At 30.4% G+C, this 6,846-nt stretch overlaps 1 pseudogene across 1 annotated transcript; it reads left to right on the top strand.

Moving 5' to 3' along the window:
* Window positions 1–2,456: 2,456 nt before the first annotated feature.
* On the top strand, window positions 2,457–6,060 carry LOC143621227 (3-phosphoshikimate 1-carboxyvinyltransferase 2-like; annotated as a pseudogene). Its single transcript, XR_013151480.1, has 6 exons — window positions 2,457–2,589; window positions 2,782–2,982; window positions 3,074–3,230; window positions 3,418–3,618; window positions 5,529–5,590; window positions 5,677–6,060. The product of XR_013151480.1 is annotated as a 3-phosphoshikimate 1-carboxyvinyltransferase 2-like (transcript).
* Window positions 6,061–6,846: the final 786 nt, after the last annotated feature.

The following is a 6,846-nucleotide window of genomic DNA, read 5'->3' as shown; positions in this document are numbered from 1 at the left end:
GAATTGACCCATCATTGTTTAATACTGAAATTGATGTCATAAATTTTATTTGTCTGACACTTCTCTCTTTTATAATTAGTACTTCTTTATTTGTTAAGTATAAACACCACGGTAAAAAGACCCAAACACATAAACAAATAATCCAAAGTTATATATCAATGTAACTAAGATTATCCCGTTGGGTATAAACACATGTGCAAACAAGCCAAATTACTTCTGATCTACTCAAGCTCGAGTTAAACCCGAACCTCAAATAAAACTTGTTTAGTTATATATCGAGCTCAAGCTCGAGTCTTTTATTGGGTTAATCAAGCTATCGAGCACCGCCACCACCACCATTTTCCAACGGCAAGTCCTGCAATAGAAAAGAGCTTGGTGGTTGTTGTTATAGGCGGAGTAATTTTAATTCGGAGTTGTCTAGGAGAAGCAAATGGTGGCACGATGGTGACCTAATTTTAGCTATGTAGGTAAAAAAACATAGTATTGATAAACATGTTTTTTTCAAGGGGCCATCATCTCGTTTAATCCATATCATCATAATTTTTGGAATGTTAATATGCTATGTAAGTAAAAAAAACATAGTATTGAAAAATTCATTAAAGGTTAAGTGACCTAATTATCAAAATAAGAAAAGAGGTATAAACAACGTAATTTAAACATACTTGAAGCTTAGTTACAATTCTTCATGTTTTTCCAAAATTTATAATTGTGAGTTTGATATTAGGTGTTATTTACGTAAATTAAAAACATCAAACTCATTACTTTATCTTAACTCTATTTAGTACGCATATTACCTCTTTGTGAAACTCTTATCAAGAACACAAAGTCTAAATAATTGATTATATATACGGTATATAATTTAGTTATTTGCGTTTAAAGTCATGTTAAAAACCCTTCTATGTTAAGACTTTAGATCGAACCTTCTGGGAAAGCCCCCATTTTACGTTTATTATTTTGCTTACACCCACTTGCTCATTGCATTCTATTGCTTAATTAGGCCTTTAAATGAACGTGGAATCTTTTTAGTTTTCGGTCGGTTTGAATAAATGAATGATGATGATAAGTTAAATGTTTTCTTTCTATCAAGTTTTCTATGTGATATATTAACTTTTAAGCAAGTTATTTTGATGAATTTTATTTAAGATTTTGATATATGCTTTTCACTACACAAACAACTATGTATAGCTTATAAAATCTTAAAAATTCAAAACTACTTGATATTAGCATATCGGTAAAAAAAAATTGGAATGACGGATTTCTTTTTAATCCTTGTCATATTTTAAATCTTTGTCTTCTGCTAAACATGAACACAAAACCTTTTACTCTCAAAGCCAGATGTTTAAAGGTTTTGTCTTTACCGATTGACCACCACCACGTTGCTAGCATATTGGTAATTAATAAAAGCTATTCTTTCGTTAGAGAGCTATAAATAGACTTTCTGGTAAATTTAATTTTTAAATCCCTTCTATTAAATTTTATCATATATCCATTTAATCAATGTTTCAATGTGGTCTTTAAATCTTTGGTAAATTATTTACTATTTATTTAATCTTTATATACTTTGATATTTATGGATAAAAACCAGAAAAGGTTTTTTTTTGTTCTTTTTTTTGTTTTTGTTACAAGTTGGATGCCGACCCGAAAGAGTGTGACACTCTGGTTTTTAGCGATATATACTTTGAAAAAAATAACGATATTTGAATCAAGAGATGACACTCTGGTTTTTAGCGGTTTTAGTTTCAACCACATGCTTTAAGATGAATGATGTGTATTCCATATTTCCATGGTTGAAAGATGAGATTAAAAAAATGAAGGTAGTGATATAGCTTTAAGATGACACAAAATGAAAAATGATGATTGATACAGTACATTGTCTAATAAAGTTTGATACTAACACAAAAGTTTTATTGAATTCAACTAACAAAATTAGATAGACTCCGACTCTCATTGGAAGCTTACCAATGAACAAGAAGAAAATAACTAAGTGAAACCCTATTCATGAAACAAGAAAAACTTCCAATTTATAGCAAAAAGACCAGAGGAGGCCAATATACGCAAAGAAGATAAAAAGTAACTAGAAGTTAGAACAAACATAACATGAATTTGACAAATATTTATTCACATTGTTGTTGAAAGTTACCCTACAACCCATTTTTATAATCATTTTTTTTTATCAAATCCTTAAAGGTTAAACAAAAGAAGTTGTAAACGTTTTCGATAACACACAGACGTAACAAAATTGACGTTAATGGACGCAAACGAACGTAACTAGACACTAAAGAACACTAACGGACACAAATGAATACAAACCGAAGTATATTAATTTGAGAATAAGAATCGCTATATCCGAAAGTACACCACATAATTCAAAAAGAGTTAATCATAATAATTATATCAAAATAATAACAGTAAAACCAATAAATAAGTAGATAAAAAAAAAGTAATAGTAAAACAAAATGAGTGGGTCCGGTTGGTCGAGTAACGGGTCAACGCTGGCGGTTTTTGATATATTCACTTGTTTTAAGGATAAAGATGCTACCTTTTTTTTTCATTTTAAGGATAAAGATGCTAGCTTTTTTTGTTTTAAAGGTAAAGATTCTACCTTTTTTTTTCATTTTAAGTATAAACGGCCATACAAAAGTACTAACTGTAAACTGCCGCTAACATACAGTGATGAGTAAACTGAGTAGCTACAAATAAAAGAGCAAATTGACAAGAAAAAGAGGGAACTTTCAAACTGAATTTCTTTTTGTGAAATATTTGTATCTTTGACCTCAAAAGAATATATATATCGTTTTAGAAAAACAAGTGTCAATTTAACTGTCATTTATGGAATATTGATTATTATCTGCAGCTACATACTAGACGGTGTTCCTCGAATGAGAGAGAGACCGATATGTGACTTGGTCACGGGTCTTAAGCAGCTTGGTGCAGACGTTGACTGTTTTCTCGGGACCAACTGTGCGTGTAGTTGGTGGAAAGGTATCATTTTGTTATTTTCCTCAAAAGGTTTTTTTTTTTTTTTTTTGTAACAATAATAAAGTGAAAATAAATTTGTGTTTTATGTTTACAGGTTAAGTTATCGGGATCGATCAGCAGTCAATACCTTACTGCATTGCTTATGGCTTCTCCTCGTTATGGATGCATCGAGTGCAAGTTACTTCTTGGCTGGTGCCGCCATAACCGGTGGAACGATTACTGTTGAAGGATGTGGAACAAGTAGTTTACAGGTAAACCATGGCTTCCTTTTAGTTTAACCATTAAACGGTTTTTATTTCGAAATCCACAAAAGAAAATGTTCTATTAAAAGTATTTTGTAAATTTTTTAATGAAATTATAACATGTTTTGTGAGATTTTTTTGAGAAGTTAAGTCAATATTATTTTATTAATTTGTTTTTGTAACTATATTTATGAAGGGTGATGTGAAATTCGCGGACAAATGGGTGCTGAAGTAACATGGACCGAAAACTCGGTCACAGTGAGGGGCCCACCAAGGAATGCTTCCGGAAGGAAACATCTGCGTGCTGTAGATGTCAACATGAACAAAATGCCTGATGTTGCCATGACTCTTGCTGTCGTTGCCCTATATGCAGATGGTCCTACCGCCATTAGAGACGGTATGATTATACTTTCACAAAGTCTTCATTTTACAACATATATATATATATATATATAGGAACAGGTTCAAGAGGGAACTCAAAAAAAATGAGGAACTGTGAACTCTTCATTTTACATGTAGACCTTTTTACTTTACTTATAAACACATGTAGAAGCCGTTTCCAAAATTTTTTTTTTTTTTTTCAGTTAAAAAACGGTAAAAAAATTTTTTTTAACAAAATTACTTTTTTTTATTGGAATGTCTTCTACATGTATTTATAAACAAAAAGTCCAAAAAAGTTTGTTAAAACTATTTTTTTATATGTAAAATCAAGCTTTATATTATTTTTTTACATTTACATGTAAAATGAAGAGTTCTCCAGTTCTTCCACTTTTTTTAAGTTCCCTCTTGAACCTCCCCCCCTATATATATATATATATATATACACTATTATTAATAATAACTAGATTTAGAGCCCGTGTAATACACGGGATTATCCAAATTATACGATTACAAGTAAAACAAATAATTACATAATGTACATGAATAAATACATTACATATATGCTTGTATCTATACTATGTGTACAGTTGATTTTATTTATATCACAAAATAATTTTTTTAAATGAACTTAATAAAAAATGCACATGCAAAAAACGTACCCGAGAACGCTCATTTTATTGAAACTTTCATTGTCAGTATCATATATGTATAATTGAAAAAATTTACGACGAACACTTCTCTTACAATAGTAGTTCTGATCACTCATCCTAAATACCGAAGGAGCATTACCTTTTTTGAAATATTTATTAATTTACAACCCATAGAAGAAATCTGAACATTAAATTATTACGACGTTTGTTCTTCAAGAACTATGTTTTTCTGAGCTACATCATGAAAAAGATTTTGATAAGTTTCATAGGGTTATCGACTTTGACATAATGACAACATAAAAAATCGCATGTTAACCCATTTAATTTTGTGAATATTTTGCTCCATTTGAGCATAGGTTGCATGACATGCTTCCAATACAACGTTCTGATCACCATTGAAGGAAAAATTAATGTTGACACAAATGTTTCAAATTTGATTAAAGTTAGAAGCATTGATAGACATGGGGTGTCATGTCAGAAGTGCTCACTATATTTTCTTAATTTTAATGGTCGAGGAAAAATAGTCAATGTTTCAAATCTTGAACCTTTTAATTATTTCCAAAATGTCTTTGAATATAAATTTGAAACCCGAATCATGTTTAAAATTCTAACTTTCATCTGTTTGACATTTTTAAATCAACACTTCTTTCAACCCGTAACAAATTGGGTGATAAATCTATTTGTATTCTCAAACTTTTAAAAATATTTAGATTTCCCATTTTAACCCATAATAAATTTTGACCCAAATGTCGTTAACTTGTACCAAACAATCTATTCACAAACTTTTGACTGTAAAATCAAATTTAAGTTTCACAAAACCCGAAACAATCATTGATAAAAAAAATCAATAATACTTGATGTATAGGCGAGAGTGGCATAGTACAATGATCAAGTTACATGGACCAGATTTCATCCGCATATGTTATGTTTATGAAAGCATATTCGAGTTTTGTTTTTCTTTATAATTTTCAACAATGTACATAGTACAATATGTTAATGATTACATTTGAAATTATATTTTTTTCAATCTTTAACAAACATGGTTTGTTGTTAATTTTTAGTTTCATCAAGTATTTGGGAATATATAGTAAAATAGAAGTTAATATTTATTTTGGAATAAAATGTAAAGGGAAAGTGAATATGACATATATTAAGTCAATTAAGATCTTGGTTTTGGAGGGAAAAAAGTTGTGAGGTTTAACCACAGACCGACATGTGTCTTAATTATTTTCTTTTATTAGAATAGGTAGATATATTAATTTGTTTTTTTTTTCAGTTGCTAGCTGGAGAGTCAAGGAAACCGAAAGAATGATCGCCATTTGCACAGAACTCAGAAAGGTAAAATATATTTCTATTTAAAATATTTAGATTAATGTTGTGACAATATTTTTTTCATAACTGTATAATGCTCGAAAATATTACAGTTGGGGGCGACGGTTGAAGAAGGGGCCGACTACTGTGTGATCACTCCACCCGAGCGGTTAAATGTGACAGCAATAGACACATATGATGATCACAGGATGGCCATGGCTTTCTCTCTTGCTGCATGTGCAGACGTTCCCGTCACTATCAAGGATCCTGGTTGCACGCGGAAGACGTTTCCTGATTACTTTGAAGTTCTTCAGAGATACGCAAAGCATTAATATTTTTGTTTTGATTTAAGGTGCAAAGTATGTGATTTTTGGAAATTTTTCGTTCGTTTTGAGATTTGTAATTCTTTGGATGTATGAATGGATTTGAGTGTGATCTTGCTCAATTCCAGTTGAAGTTGTTCAATAAGATGACTATTATTAATTAAGAGAAAGTTACTGTTGGCGTCCCTTGGTTTATGGGCGGAGTCACATTGAGTCCCCAAGAAAAAAAAGAACTGATTGGCCCCCTGTGGTTCCAAAAGTGACCCGAATAAGTCCCTGCTGTTAAATTTCCATCCAAAAAAGTTGAAATTACCAATATGCCCTTTTATAAGATTCATATGAGTCTGTGATTTGTGGTCGTGCTCAGTTTTAGTCCCTCATTATAAATTTCCCTCCACACTATTTTTTGAAAGAAAAATAATCAAACCGGACTCTTTTTCAACAAAACTAATCGAACCGAACGACTTTTTTAACATAAACTAATCGATCCGAACTATTTCCCTCCACATGGACGCAAACAGTAATTTTCTCATTAATTAATTCAATTGGATGTTTGGTTATATATATAAGGTCACACATACAAACTTATAGCTTATAGTTTCACAAAGACTATTAGTGTTTTTAAGCATTATCATTATAAAATCATTCACATTTGTAACATCTAAAGTTATGTTGTCATGTCATTATTTAACTATTACAGATATAGTAGATACAAACACGAATGTTTAATGCTGAACTTATTTTAAATATATCTAATGTTTTAAACATAATGAATAATACGGCTTTCTAACTGTGATTGTTTCTCTCTCCTACTTTACGTAATTATATCATTAATCATGCACAAGTATTTTTCCGATTCTCGTGCTTTTTTACTTAAAAATTGGGTTAGGTTAAAATGTATATTATTATATATTAATAAAAGTGTAAAACCCAATAGAAACCTGGGTATTTATTGAGTTA

Source organism: Bidens hawaiensis, unplaced genomic scaffold (assembly GCF_021521415.1).
Source record: "Bidens hawaiensis isolate Kalapana, Puna unplaced genomic scaffold, B.hawaiensis_p1.1 tig00002772_1, whole genome shotgun sequence".
NCBI classification, from domain to species: Eukaryota; Viridiplantae; Streptophyta; class Magnoliopsida; order Asterales; family Asteraceae; genus Bidens; species Bidens hawaiensis.
Note: the sequence above shows the minus strand (reverse complement) of the source record. Positions and strands in the feature narration are given on the sequence as shown.